Source organism: Gymnodraco acuticeps, unplaced genomic scaffold (assembly GCF_902827175.1).
Source record: "Gymnodraco acuticeps unplaced genomic scaffold, fGymAcu1.1, whole genome shotgun sequence".
Classification (NCBI taxonomy): Eukaryota; Metazoa; Chordata; class Actinopteri; order Perciformes; family Bathydraconidae; genus Gymnodraco; species Gymnodraco acuticeps.
The window spans coordinates 2,868,461-2,884,702 of record NW_022989748.1 but is presented as its reverse complement, the minus strand read 5'-3'; the positions used below and the strand labels follow the sequence as shown (position 1 = coordinate 2,884,702).

Sequence of the window (16,242 nt, the reverse complement as noted above, 5' to 3'; positions counted from 1 at the left end):
AGCTAACGCTAGGCCTACCTGACTTACCTGAGCTCAGGTGTAACTACATTTCCGCCCCACGCACTCCTGCCACACTGATAAATAAAGTTCAACAACTATTCGTGTCGCACTGTAATAAAGTGTAACTTACCCCAGAGAGGAGAAATGAGCCTGAGTGCGGAGTGTAATATCCTGCAGTGAGAAAAGAGTTGAAGTATTTTGGTGGAGTTTCGGGGGAGGAGTCGCTGCTGGAGAAATCCACTTCAAGGCAGACAGAAAGTCTTTCCGCCGCTGAAACTTCCCTCTCTCTGGCTTTGTAGGCTTATTTTTCTCTCATAAACGCCACTTGGGACACAGTCTCGTTACACTTTGCGGTATATTCCCGTCCAGAGGATCCCGCTACAGTTCGCTGATGCGCGGCGGTGGAGAGCAATGGTCGCTCGGTTCTCTCCGGCACCTGAAATACTGGATTAGAGATGTTTTCAGAGCCGAGATGTCAAACCCCGCCTCTTCAACAGTGTATTTACTGCAGTCTGCCATGCTACTGTACACCGCTGCCACAGCGCGCGCGCACGTGCACGCGCACACACACGCACACACACGCACAGCGCCAACTCTGCTGGCAGCCTCGTTAATGTTGCTTTATTGTGCAGGGGTTTGCAGTTAGCCAAATACAACTTTCTAACTGCAAAGCTACAGCCATATGCATGGCTGAAAACATGTTTAAAAATGAGCTGGTGTTTCAAAATGTCCCCTATAATATATTTGGATGTTTTTATTGTATTGTTGTTGTCTGCATATCTGAATTATTTGTAAGTATGCATTGTAGCAGTGTGGTGGGCACATGACAGTTAGCCTACACTTTGCTTGTTTATCCTGACGTAACTGCATTAAAACAGTGAAAAGTGGGATTTTTGTATGTAAAACATGTTTATGGGCTTCTAAATACATATTTGAAAAGACCTTAAAATATTATTTTGAAATCAAATCTGAATACAAAATGAGATTAGTTATGATTTAAGCCATAGTTTTGTTATTCTACTTAAATGTGTTGCTCTATCTACTACATTATTATTGTTTAACTCTCCAACTGCATAAAATACATAATTTAAAAACGTGTTGGTATAGCTTGTCTTAATAAACCGCATAATCAGGGGAAATGCATTTCGATATTGTTTTATTCGTGTGCATCCAGGGACACCAGCCATAATGTCTTCTTGCATATATTTGCAAATGAATGAGCATTGCAGCAATGTGTTGGACAATGATTGAATAGGGGTGTTAAACATTTACCTGCCTGGTTATACCCCAACAATGTGAAGACAATAATCCTGATGATTATGAACAACTGGGAGCAGAGGAAAGTGATGTAAGACTCTTGTTACTCAAACACCATCTGCCTGATCCGGTTATATAAAGAAAGCAATGAGAGAGACGTGCAATTAAAGCTTTTCTCGCCTTTCTGAAGAGACCACTGAGTGTAATAGCCGCTCTCATGTTTCATTGCTCAAGGCAAGGCAAGCTGACCACAGTTTTATTAGGAAAGATTATATTCATTAAAATAAGTAGTTTGGATTGCTTCCACAAGAGGGCATATTATATGGGATATAAAATTCTGAGGCCATAAACTATACTTTCTTATCCTGCATTCATTTATTTGCAAAAACAGTAGTTATGCAATGGCTCTGGGTTAACCTGAATATAGAGTAGAAATATAGCCAACTGTTGGAATCCATCACAATTTAAATATGACTGATTGCCCTTGCAAGCATGCACACATTTAGATAGTTGGACTGATTGCCTGAAAGGATGACTCTCTTTAATATTTGTGCCCAAATGTATTTTTTACAAATTCCAAACTGGCTTGTAAATAATCATTTGACCAATTAGCTTGCCATTTAGATTGGCAATTATTAGACAAAAATCTGGTGTCAAATCAAGTATAGCCATTATTTGATCCAAGCTTTGTGTAACAGGGATGTTTCTTTCTTAAAATCAGCACAGTCACTCATTAATTTAGAGGAAACGGCAGTCACCGAGTGTGTGGGGTCCAGCCTTTCCCCAGGAAGTACTTAAAGAGCCCATTGAGGAGACAATACCATTTCCCTCCCTGCATATTTCCTCAAGGGACATATAATGCTTCCTCTAAAAGTATAAAACAGTTAAAGAGTGTAATAATAATTAATTTGAGTGATGTGGTGTTAAGTGTTTGATTTACCTTGTAAAACCACTCTGGTGGGTTGATGTTAAAAGATTAACAAAGAATATATATTTGGTTGGTGATCTGAGGGGATTCACATTATGATGTTGGACATTCCCACCATGGCTGAAGGCTTTCAAGTCGTGCCAATGAATATATTATACTCCCTTTAAATTATGGATCTGACGGCTCAAACAGATCAGTTCTTTAACAAGTTCCACAAACGTAAACTTTATTTTTCAGACCCCAGACAGCCTGAAGCTGCTGAATCTGACAATCTGCACCTGTCAGCATTACTCTGAGCCAAAAGTCTAAAAATGACCATATCATTGCACTGACACATCACTGACTGTTGCCATGCACTCTGAATGACTTCTGCAGAAGAGGATCTCCTTGGTTTTCTGAAATGATTGTACAGTGTTACAGTGTTCAATCTTATTACAATGAATATTGGGGGATTTTGTACTTTCTAAACAAGACATTTAAAGCATTTGAGAAACTAGAATTGACGTTTTATCTAGAAAATATAATTGTAAAATTAAGCCCTAACTATCTGTTTAACTCTCTAAAAATGAGATCAAATTGTTCTCAAACTCAAGACTAACAGCCCAACAAACCCTACACAAGTTAGATGCTACAGTAAAGGGCATATTTAATTTAAGATTAATTAGCAAGACTTTGCCAGCCCTGCAAGGAGAGTGTGCACAGTGGACGCTCCGCTGAGAGCCGGTGCCACCGCCCTGACTTCTCACCTTGAAAGCCCCAAAGAACAACACAATATCTGCTGAACACAGTAATAAACAAATGACAACCCCTCTTTGTCTTTGTATTATTCACCAGCATCAACAACACGTAATTTTTTTGTTTACTTTTAATGTGTTTCTTTCTCCCTCTCGCTGGCTGTCTGGATTCATTGATGTTCTTGATTGGGTCACTGAGCAGCTAAATTCCATTTCACCCCAAATGTGCTGTGCCAGTTGAAGTGGGATATTTTTAGCACTGTTGTCTGGCTTTTCAATCCATACTTACTGGATTCAAATGGAAAGTGGGGCAACACTACCAAAACAGTACAACTTTTTCAAAATAAATCAGCTTTGTCCTTTTTAGACCAAAGTCACAAAATGAAACCACACAATGCTCAATTATATAAATTAATCTGATTAATCATAAAGCAATTCATTTCATTAATATTTTCTAATGGGAAAGTGTGTATTGTGGGAAGAAATATATTTGTTCCAATAAATCCACAGCTTCTTCTGCTGCTGCTCTCTTCTGCAACTGCAGCATTTAAGCATCTAATTAAAATGTAAACTTAATCTGCTCCAGTCTCAGCCTGGGTAATAATAAATGCTCTAGTTTGTGTGTGTGTGTGTGTTTTTGTACACACACTCAGAACCGGTATCATGGGAAATGCAAATAATTCAAATGGAACAGCTTGTACTAATGAAAAGTAATGTAAGGACACAAGTTTTCCTGACCACGCACGTAAACACAAACAAATATGGATATTTGTCGGTAGTGTTCAAACTGTGAAGGGTGAGCAGTAAGGTTATGCCACTTTTGTCACTTTCTGCAAAAATAGCACAAGGTGGAATGGCTGAACAAAACAAAGCTTCTTATGTTTTCTGTGCACACCAATCGTTGTGTTGCTATTGAATTACTACTAATGAGGACTCACACAGTGGTGAATGCCCTGTTGTTACGTAAGAGATTAGACATGCTCCATGCGCATTACCACAATCTCAGCATAATTTCAAGAGGAAAGACTCTTCAGTGTGTGACTGTGTGCATATATTTAACTTTTATATTAAATAATTTCTACTTCCTTTCTAACCCACTTTCTAAAAGTGGATGACATAAGCATCATTTTTTGGCAATTGACCATGTTACATTAATTCTGGAGTGCAGCCAAAGGGGTGACTGTGATCTATTTCTCTGCTGTGTTTGCCGTATCCACGGTAGCTGCAGCGTGCAGGGGAAGCATGCTGCTGCCTCACTGCTGTCTGTTAGGGAAAGTAAGACCCTTCATTAACCAAGATTAGGCACATTAATTATTCCTATCATCAAACAATAGCCATGTCCTTTCTTTCTTCGCATTAAAGACATTTAAAGCTGCTCTTTCTCTGCTATATTAGATGATAAAGCAGCGTTTCATTCGTCACCTGAAGGTCTTGGAACAACTTTTGTTGTGTTAGCAAGTTAATAATTCTCCATTGACTATTAACCAAAGAGAAGATGTTAACAAATATTGACCAGTGAGGAATATAGATGAGCCCCTGAGGTGAAAGTCAGCGACTGGATTACTGCGAGAGAACTAGGCTCTAATTGGTCTCGAGGGCTTTTGCAAGTCAACAGTCTTGAAAGTTCATTCGTCCAAACAGGCTAATTACTCCCTGGCTGTGTGCATCCTTCCATAAAGTGGTTTCTACAGAGGGGACTCTCTGTGTACTTAACCTCTCTGCACTTGATGAAAATGAGTGCACATTGCTCAACAATCATGTTCTGTATGTTTGTTTATCTCCGACATATGTACACACAGACAGACCAAGCATCTGTTTCAGGATGACCGTGCGCAGGCATCCACTCTGCTGACACTGATGGATTGAACATTTTCTCAGAGTGGACACAGTTCAACCCCTTGCGTCATTTCACCTCATTTCAGGAGAGGAATGTGTGCCTCTACACCCTTCACCCTCACCTCATCTGCAACTCAACACCGCCCGCTGACCCCTGGGATGCTTTATTTTCATTTATATTTTTAGATATCCCATTGGGCTTTGCTCTCTCCTGTGGGAATGAACACCTGCTGCACACATCCATCAGGCTGGACAAATCCACCATCACATGACAAAGACATGGACTAAAATGTTGACACACCATTAGCCGTTTATGGATTGTTATGTCAGTATAGGTCACTTTAACACAACAATGACAACATCACAAGGTTAATCCCAGATTTACAACATGTCTGGTAGAACATTTGACTATAAACTGCACAAAAAATCTAACTGAAGGCAATATGTGAACTGAAAACCTTCGACAAAGCAATACCATGGCCGTCCATGACAGAAGTGCTCCTGGGATATTGGTTGGTCAACCTTTCAGGAGTGTGTGTCAGCAGCAGGCTGTAGACTTGGGGCCCGCTGCTGTGTGTGCAGATGGAAACCCCAGGGACTTTAGCTTTAAACATGACAGTGAATGCCACAGCAGCAGAGTCGATGTTAACTTCTGATAAAGAGGTGAAGGCCAGCTGCTCAAACACACTGAGGGTACAACACATCAGAGGTCACGTGACTCGAGACTCAACTTGACAAAATAAGAAAGATTTGCTACTCAACTTGGACTTAAACATAAATGACTGGTGACTTTACTGAAACTTGGGAGTCTCTGCTTGAAAATACTTGATACCTTCCCATACAGTAAGTGAAAAGATAAGAAAAGTATGCCATGAATCATTATTTTCCTGAATCAAATACCATTAATGCTTTTCATTCCCCAGTATATTGACACCTATTACCCAAGTCCATTTAGTGTAAACTGATCTGATTCAATTGTAGTTAAGAACATTACAATGAAAATTACTTTATGTGGCTGAGCAGCAGATGAATGATACCAAAGATAATTCTTTAAGCGTAGAAAAAACCATGTGTCTCAACAAAAAATGTATTGCAGTATGCAAAACATGCAAGTGAAATAAATTACAGAGATGCATTATTACATTATCATACATTTCAGGACTTTGGACTTGCAACAAATTAGCTGAATTATGTAATTTTGTCAAATTTGGCACTTGCACCTGTTGAGCACATGCATAAAAGTAACCCATTTTATCAGAGATCTTGTTTTACAAAAAACAAACCACTTATGTGTTTGTGTTGTTTCTCCCTCCTATTAAAGCACTTTTAAAGGATTGCCCTGGATTTTAGCTGACCAATCCCCCACCATGCTATCACCTCACTGTCCCTGATGCTCTTATCCTCAGAGATTTAGGAGGACTAAGCATGTGGGGAGGCTCAAAGACTCCACAAGATTGCAGCTTCATCCTTTCAGTGTGGGACACTCACTCCACCCAGGCCACTGATTGTCCAGAGCCGTGGCCCTCACAGTTTAATATACTCTATGCTGTGCCATCACATGCCAAAGCAAACAGCTTGAGGGGAAACTGGTTACAGTCAAAGACTAATGATCGAATTGTCTGGCTCCCAAACACCCAGCCCTCCCTGATCTCACTGCCAATCATATTTCCATTGTTGCATTTGGATAATGGCTACAATCAGAGTTCACAGAGAGGTCATGCCTGCCCTTGATAAACTCGGCTTGATACTTGCTGTAGTTCTTGGCACACTGTGGGATGTTGGGTAGTGAACTCACCGTCTTCCTGAAGAGAGGAATTCAAAAAGGGAACGGCACATTCCTAAGGGTCTCCTACGGAGGCGAGGAATGCTGATGCTGGACTAAAGTACGTCTGGAGGAAGTCTGAAAGCATTTACTAAATCATTTTAGAGAAAGAGAGGATGTTAAAATTAAATACATCCTTGCTTCTAGCTGGTCAAATGCATTTCCATATTCATTTAAGTAACTTGCAGGATGAAGCGTACTGTTTTGTTACAAATGGGTATTCATACTAATACACAGCTGCTTTGTCAGGAAAAACGAATCAAACATTTATAAATCATATGCATCCACAAAGAAGAATGTAAAGAAAAACATATAAAGAAAGAATAACCTAAAAAGAAAGTGATTTTGGTGTTGGACAGATTACACTTATCCCATTGATATTACATTTAAGTCAATCTACGGTATGATAAGTATTCACAGGAGACCAATTTAAGTTACTGTTTATCTCCACATAGAGTGTTGCTGGATTTGTATGCAGTGCAGTGCAGTACAATGAGTCAAGTGGTAAATCAATGTTTAAAATGGCAACTGTTTCTATGGTATTATATAACTATGGGGAAAAGATAAGAAAAACACCTTAACAGATTTGATCGGAGGTGATTTAAAAAAGATTCACTGACCTGGTATAACAAACAGAATGAAATAATTGTTTTTGGAGCCCTTCTTGCGCTTTGAAAACCTCTTCTTTAAAATGTCAAAGCACTTTTAATCACAGGTGAATGTGCTCTGTTCTGCCTTTAACCTTGGACTCAAATGGTCAGATTACACAGAGAGATTAAGATACTGCTAACGGAAAAGGGAAGCAGAGCTTTAAAATATTTGAACTTGTCCACTCAGGCTTTCTTCACATAATAAAATATCACGGTTTTTAAAGAAGCAGTCAAAAATATGATTAGGTATTGAAGACAGTAAAGAGACACATCAGAGTGTATTTCTCACACTTACTTTCAGTCATACAGTACAGTCAGTAAGTTTATATAAGGACTCAGCAACTTGAAATTGAAAAACAAGCTGAATCAGAACAGCTCTTGTAAAACCTGTTGCTAACTTCCAGTCAGTCATGTTTGTTTGTTTGTTTGTTGAAGCCTGTAACGTCTGCAATGAGTCCTTAAGTGTTGTCGTAATACCATACGCGCAGATAAGGTTGGGCACAGCTCATCAAGCGTATGTGTCTCTCACATTAAAGGTGAGAGACACATCCTTCACGTCGTTGGAAATCATTTCATTTGTCAGGCGTGTAACCTTGGGACGTGTCTCACATGTATCTCTGCTCTCTCACACCATGACACAAGTAATGGCTTAGCATACCACTTTAACACACATCGTTCACTCAAGTGCTCCTTCAGTGTCGCTCACACCCTCAATGTGAAATGATCACCTGGGGGCATGCTGTGGAGTAAGATACAGATGAAAAATAAAAAGAGAAAAACGTTTGTTAGTTCTACACAATTTTATTGAGCAAAAAGATAAAATACTCTTATGCACATTAATATACAATAAACTACTCCAGTGGTGTCCCTGCCTACTGTACAGGATCATTCATTTGTTTTTTTAAAACAAGTGCAACAGTTTACATCCCTGAGAATAGGATGCTGCATACATGGTAGCATGGTAACCTGACAGCAACATATCACCCCCCCCTCCCGGACCTCTGTGAATCTCTGTGACCTCATTCTGCGTTCAAAGGTCGTCTGACTCAGGGATGAGCGTGGGGTCGAGGGGAACAGCGGGGAGGGGGAGTGGATCGCCTGTCGACACCCAGCCCAGAGCGGATCTGTTGAAGGAGGGTCGATCCACCCCTGCGTCGCCCTGCAGCTCAGGACACTCGGAGAGGGGCTCAACCTGCAGGGTATGGATGGGCACAGGTCGGGAAGCCTTCCCGAAAGCCACCCGAATGGAGTGGCCACCCCTGGAGGTGATGGAGTGACAGCGCTTTAATGAGAAGGACTACAGTTGACATCTGAAGTGATCCGACTAATTAAAGACAAACAAAGACTCTGACCAGAGGACTAAGAGAGCTGCTGTTGAGAGAGGAGCTCACTTTGATTCATTTTAAATTATATGAAGGGCAGTACGTTTTGCTCACTCAGCATGTGTGCAACTTAAAGCAAACTAGTGTCAGTTTTTATATCACAAAATGAGTCAAAATGTCCATACATCACACCCTTACTCAATTCAATCAACCTTGTCCCCTACAGAATTACATTTCCATACAACTAAAAATCTTCTTCTGGTTTACACTTGCAGTTTTAAACATGTAAAGGTTGTAGATTGACAAAAACCCAACAAAACGTGGTTAGGTTGAGTAAAAGATGATGGTTTGGCTTGAAATAAGCAAGTGTGTTAGGTAATTGTTATCGTTTCACACATCACATATACATGTTTTCTCTGTTCAGGAGGGGCAAATCAGTTAAATGTTTTGGGCCCCCTAAAAAACATGACTACTAAATATAAGCACAATTTGCAATTGCTTTACAATTCACTATGAGTAGGCTGATTTAAAACGACTCATATACTGCATTGATGTATAATTAGAATGTAGAATGATTAGTTCTTCATATTACCTCTTTTAACATCATCCCATAATCCCCAATGTTACGGCTCACTTGAAATAACAAATATGCATAATTCAGTTAACATGCGCCTTCTGGTGCTTCTTTAAAAGTAGCATCTTGTAGACAGTAATATTATTGAATACTTGCTGTCCAGGTGTGAAGTTGTTACCTGTTGAAGCTCTTGAAGCCCGGCAGTTCAGGTCGTGGCTCGGGGCTCAGATAACTGGAGGTTCATGGTTTGAGCCAGGGAGGGGTCACTGATGATGGCCTGCTGCCAGGGGGAGTGGTAGGACTTTGGTACAGAGGTACTGTTGAACTTCTCTGGAGGGATGTCTTTCAGAGGACCCCCGTAGCCTGCAGGGTGTACAGCAGAGACACAGGGTTAGTTAGGATATACATAAACAGAGCTAAAAGAAACATGCTGTCCCAAGACATTCTTTTCTTTGATTTCCTTTTGTGAGAAAAGCTCACAGAAACAAAAGAACAGGAGTGAATGCGTCTGCTGGTTTATAACCATATGATTTAAAAAGTTACTGAATGTAAAAATATCCTTCAGTTATGTTCTGGTTTTTTTATTTGATATATTGCGTAATATTCTAAACATAGTTGTTTAATAGTTAACTTTTGCACCACTTTGTACAATGTGCTTTGGCAAAAAAGTTAAGGAGAGACGGATGAGAGACATTTTCAGGGAAGAGCGGAATTTCGTAGAAAGTCGATTTGTGTATAATTTGCATTGAAATGTCTTAAAACATCAATGTGTGTTCATATTTAAATAACTAAATAAAATATGTTGTTGTTAACATGTAGGTCTATATAACAATAGAAGTGTCTTTTTTCCCCCTGTATATGCCTTGTTTAAAGTTCACAGCAAAACAAATGAAGGGGCGTCTTCGCTGTAATTTAGTGTGTTTGTGTGTGTGCGTATATGTGTGTGTGCGTGTGCGCGTGCGTGTGTGTTGATGGGACAGGCCTTTCCAAAGCACTATCCTTCAAACCCGGCTGCACTCAGGGGGGCTCTGCCTGCCGAGCCTTACATAACGCGGGGCGTCGTGTCACGTCCTAACCTCTCACAGAGAACAATCCCCCTTCCTGGGTTTATGTTCTGCCCGAGGAGGAAGCAGGAGAGACCAAACACACCCGCGGGGAGATGTACAGAACTCGGGGAGAGGAATCAAAACATAACAAAAATTCTGAGGCCATGGAATATTGTTCCTGTGGTTGTACATTTGGCTCGGTTGATATTTGTGTGGGAAAGGACTATCACACAGTCTGTGCTCTGTGTGCGGAGATAAAAGGCCTGAGAGAAACAGCACAGAGGCTTTCTGTGCAGAAATGTTCTTTACAGCTTTCGAAAACATTCAAATGTGGCAGAATTTTTTATGACGGTCTCAAGCAGACACTTTCATATCTTTGTTTGGAGAATGGTACAAAACAATTCAAATGAACATAAATCTATGTTACATATATTTGCTTATTCCTAAGTTTGACTTATCTCGATTTCATCTGTTTTCTATTTCTTTTCATGTTATAAGTATGTTGCACTGCAGAAGCAGTCTGCTCAGATTTCCATTGCCAAAACTACTCAGCTATTCTGCTCATGACAATAAAAGCCTTTGGATCCTTTTTTGAGGTTTTAGCAGCTATGCGTCCATATGGTTAATTATCATATAATGTTGTTTCAGCATCTTCTCTGCCAATTATTGTCTAATTATAGCTATTATCTAAAATATATCACTGTAGCCTAGTAGAGACGTTTTGCAGTTGAGGCTTGGAAAATGCACCCCTGGCTGGATGCTATTTAAAGAGTTCCTACCATTCGATACCTAATGCTGTCTGGCCTGATTTCAGAGTGACTTCATTAAGATTGAAGGTTGGTGTCCGGTCCTGAGCTCCAGAAATAACAGCCCCCCCCTCCCCTCGTTCAGCCCTTCACCTCCCTAAACCAGTATCGGTTTTGTGTCAACTGGGCAGAATTGAGCCACGAGGGAGGAAGTGAGTGCAAAGCTTGATGCTATCAGTGGCACGAGACGCAAAACAGGAAACACTTTCCGTGGGTAAAACTCTTTTTTAAAGAGATGGTCAAATCAGATTGTAACGAGGAGGAGGAGGAGGAGGAGGAGGTGGAGGAGGAGGAGGAGGAGGAGGGAGTGAGGAGGAGGAGAGAGAGAGAGGAATGTGGAGGAGTAGATCTGAAACAAAGGAAAGGGAGGAAGGAGACAGGCGGGGAGAAAAACCTGTAAATCATGTTGTGCCTGCACCTGGCAGATTCCAGGCTTAAAGAAAATGTTTTTCTACAGGATCAAAGCTGCGTGAGAACACACAATGAGAAACAGTTGAATCCTTATCAAACCCCACGGCACATCCAGTGCTTTGTGGAGAGCACACAGTCTCCTCCAGGAGCTTTTGTACAGTACATTCATTACAAAACACTTGCCAAATCATCCCAAACATCTTAATAAATCCCAAACTGTGCATGATATAACAAAGGCTAAAGTAGATAAGATACTCTGCTCAATGGAAAGGAGTTCCTGGTGTATATAAGGAGCAGGGATGACATCATTTGTGTATGCTAACCCGAAAGTTAACATTGGATGGGCTCCCTCGGGAAAAAACAGATGGGATTCTTTCTATTGACTAATGTTAGGCTATAAAGAAACTACAGCACGATCACCCGACTTCACGTCACCACCGCTAAGCTAAAGGTGGCTTGACGACATTAACTAGTCTAATTTAGACACAAGGTCACAATTACCGTTTTAACTTCACTAGTGGGGTATTTACTCATGTACATTCGAACAAACTTTGACTCCCACAGGAGGGAACAGGAAGAGCTACAATGCTAACTATTTCTTGCTCCACTCTATTGTTCAGAAACAGACTAAAGGTCACTGAGTGGGTAGAGGTCAGCTGCAGCACCTGCTTCGGGTTTCGGTCATTGAGCGGTCCTATCAGTTCTTACCTGGGGCGATGCTTTCTGGATTTGGCTCCATGGTCGTGTCAGGCGTGTCGTTTGGCACAGCAAGCGACTGGTCCACTTCCATGTTGTTCTCGCCGTTTTGTCCATCTGTGGCACAGCCATTCTCAGTTTGCAAAACTATTGTGTTCTAAAAGAAAGTTAAGGCAAGTCGGTAGAGGCAAAAATCATTGAGTGGAAAGAAAACATCCAAAATCCACACTGAGGAGTTTATTTGACTAACTTCATGTATTTGGGTCTGTAGATTTCTCCTTAATTCAACTAAAGTTAGCATTATATGATGCCACGTTTGCATAACAAATTATATAAATATTCCAGAAATATTATAATCCTCTGAATGTAAGTAAATCATTTTTATTAAGTGTAATGTCCATATCCATTAGCTAACATTTTGAATATATTGACCTGTAGTGTCTCCCCTAAACACATTTTTACCTGAATGGTATGGAAATGTAAATGTTTACATTTTCCTTTTGATTTAAAAGGAAAAACAGATTATATTTTGAAAGATTATTTAATAGGATTGAAAGCTCAAAAGCAAAAATGTAGTAGACCTTTTAATGAGATTGTCTCATCAAAAAATGCTCATGGCACAGTGGATTATTGTTTGATGAACAGCAAAAATAATGAATTACATCTGAATGTCATATTTGGATCCATTGAATTAAAATGGAAAATATAATTTGCATGCTCAGTGACTCATTAGCGTTTTTTAGGTTTGTGTATTCTTTACAATGCTGCAGCTGGACTTTTATGTTTTACAAATACAACAGCGACACTGTCGGTGTGCCCACTTTTCTCAAACATTACAAACATTGTTCTGCGGGCTGAGCAAAGCTTTCATCCGTCTGAAGGATATTTATGATTATTAACTTTCTCAGGAAATGTTGACAACTTGAAACAAAATCCCTCCGAGCAATAAACAAACCAGAGATATGCTGTTATTCTCACTTCAAAGATGAGTCCAGAAACCTCCCCGGAGCATAATCATTATTTTATCTATGAACTTCATGAGAGCCCAGAAAAATACACAAAGCCACTACACAACTAAATGAAAGAGGATTTAACTAGTGTTGCTAACTCATTAGATACAATAATGAGAAACTTAGTTAATTTCTCTTGATACAATTTGGTACAGAAATTGCTTTATGTGTGACCAGGTCAGAAATCTAAGATCTTCTGGGAAAGAAAACGCCGACTTGGTTAATAAGGTTTCTTATGACCATAATTCATAACTACTCTGTGCCACTCCATGTGTGTACACGAGTCAAATAAACACTTCAAGTGCTCAATCTTTCCCACATATTCTATGTCCGGATGTAAGGTATTGTGTGAATGTTTTGAGTGATGAAGGGAAAAGATGTGGGGAAAAGGATAAATATTCCTGAAAAAAACATAGTGCTCTGATAGTGTTACATGCTTTATCAAAGTGTGTTTTTCAAATCCATAATAATGTACTTTGAATTTATGTGTATTCAAAAAACATCTATGGATTTCATTTCCCTTATAAAGAATTATAAACATATAATCGTATTAGATTAGTTGTCTATACTTTGGATTAGATATACTCCATGATTCCAATTTGGAATGATTATTTTCAGTTTTTAGGATTGGGATTTCTTTTTTTGTTTACAACTTTGATTATAGAAAGCTTTATTCATTTTTTTTTGTTATTTAGTTTTTGGGGAACATTTTTATTAGAAAGCTACAGACAGAATAAATCCCATTGTCAGCCATTTTCTTAATGCTTAATAGATGGGGGTGTCATTAAAGTGCTTCAGAGTTGTGTTTCCCCATGCATATATGTTTTTGTATGTCTTCATCACATTGTCTTACATTGATCTGGATGTTGGTTTGGTTCTGGATGCTCTCGAAAGTGTATTTCTCCGAGCGTCTCTGGCGCCTCTTGAAGAGGCGTGAGCCGCGGTTAGAGGCGAGGGACAGCTCCTCCAGCATGATGTCCTTCGGCATGTTCACTTTCCTCCCAAGAATCCATCTCCACATCTGGACACAAGCAGACAAACAGAGAGCTTGTGTGTACAATATAACGTGTAATTGATCTGATTTCTGACAAGACAAATGTATTTTCCTTTCTCCGATACTCCCACCTATCAAACCTCATTGAACACAAATTATATTCACACAGAAACAGCTCTGAACACTGCTGACTTGGTACTCCTGCCATTAGATGAATGAGCAATTATCTGCCCTCCTAATCCTCTCATGTCTGCTGCTTGTTTTGTGGTTAGCAATGCTTGCTACTGCATAACTGATCATGGAGATGTCACAGACAAATGTCCCAAGAGTGAGGCGAATAATTAGCCAGAATATCTCTCAGCTGTCAGTAGCCTTCAGGCCCTGCCACACAGTTTGTCACAGGCCCTGAAAAGCGTGTTCAAACGGACAACGACAAAGGGATTAGTTACTTTGGCCCTAAAAACATTCATTTGCTTATTTATAGTTCATGTTCGGTAGAAGGGAGGGTTGGCAGCTGCTGCATTGGCCAATGTAGGACTCTAACTTTCTATGAAGGCACGTGTGCAGCAACAGGAACATGTCTGAGAAGAATTAAATGTAAACTCTAAGTAATGGTGTTAAATCTATGAGGGGTTAAAGGGAAATGTAGGATGGCAAGATGTGAGGAGGAAGAGACAAGGTTGTCAAGTCATCTTTTGAGCTAATTCCCATCTGTTATTATAATAATTTCTATTTAAATGTTATACTTTATTATATTACATATCTTTACTATGATAGTGATGACACAATTTCTTGGTTAGATTGTTTTGACTAAGATTTGAGAACTCATCAAAAATGACTAATCTTTAGATAAATATGTTGGAATCAGAAGCCGACAACCTTCTCATCGAGGTTGGGTTGGTATTCAAGATATTTTAAATGCTACTCCTCAATTAGTAGCTTATTTTAGCTCCACTGAGAACATCAACATCTGCATAAAACACAGACTTTATAACTTTATACAGTTTATGCTCTAAACGCAGACGTAAACATCCCACTAAGGCAATCTAACTTGCACAATCTTCCTTTTGTTATACAGCTATCAAGCATTGGAATATGCTTCCAGCTAAGCATAAAACGTGCAAGAACTTAGCATACTGTAAAACAAACAAATATTGAGTCTTGTCAACAAACATTTTAAATTGATTGTTGAAATTAATGAAAATGTTATAGTTACTGATATGTGTGCAGGTATTTTAATTGTATAGATGTGTACTTGATCTGATTTATAATTGTTAGTTTGATAGACACTTTGTAAGTGTTTGTTAATTGTTATGTGTGTACCTGCCCAGGGACTGTCCATGGAAATTAGCTAGTTCTGGCATCACTTCTCCTTTTGAGATGATTGTGTTTATACTGTATGCATGGTCCTTGTTTAATAATGACATAATAATAAGCAAAGAAAGGATGCAACAGGAGGAGCTGAGAGGTCAGAGGGATCAGGAAACAAGGAAGTGAAGAGGAAAACGATGGAGCTACCTTCCTCCATGGATTGAACCTCCCTGCAGATTGCTGCCCCGCCTGCATCTTCTCTCTCGCTGTCCGGTCATGGTAGAGAACTGAGACATGGCGGCCCCTGAGGGAGAGGAGGGTGAGGCCCAGAGGAGACAAAGCCCATCAGTACAAGCTGTTCAAACACACAAAGAGACACAAAAGCAAGACACCATGCTGCATGTTGACCATCGATTGGACAACATTGAAGATCCACACCACGCGCACATACCCAGAAGCAGATAGGATTTATTGGGGCAGTGAAAAGGGCAAAGTTAGCACATTCCTTTAATAACCTTGGGCTGTTAAACGCCAAGCACATACTCTTCAGACATGGCAACCAGCTGTGTCAGGGCTCTGGGAATCAATATGTTTGAAATTACACAAGTGGGCTGAAAGGACACAGACAGAGAACATGGGAGTAGTCACAAACCCACACACACACGAAAGTTTACACCGAGGTGTCAGAGAACACAAAGGTCTCATGTTCACAACGTTCCTTAAAGGAACAAAAGAGCTTTTCATAGCCGGGGTACATTCAACAAGCAAATCACTTAGGAAATCATTGGCTGAGCAGATAAAAGGCTAACATGTTACTTTTATCTTCAATAAAATCAGCATTTTCC

The 16,242-nt window shown here is 39.9% G+C and overlaps 1 protein-coding gene and 1 pseudogene across 3 annotated transcripts in view; both read right to left on the bottom strand.

Annotated features, from left to right (window-relative positions):
• Nucleotides 1–499, bottom strand: part of LOC117555867 (inactive ubiquitin carboxyl-terminal hydrolase 53) — a 37,438-nt gene extending 36,939 nt beyond the window's left edge. For 2 of the 3 annotated variants that reach the window (XM_034231089.1, XM_034230930.1), the window contains exon 1: nucleotides 131–499. The gene's annotated coding sequence lies outside the window, so the exon portion shown is untranslated. Of the gene's footprint in view, nucleotides 1–27 lie in introns of all 3 variants that reach the window. The other variant, XM_034231015.1, reaches the window with a different exon arrangement.
• A 7,509-nt stretch (nucleotides 500–8,008) lies between these two features.
• LOC117561777 lies at nucleotides 8,009–15,693 on the bottom strand (annotated as a pseudogene).
• Between the last annotated feature and the right edge of the window lie 549 nt (nucleotides 15,694–16,242).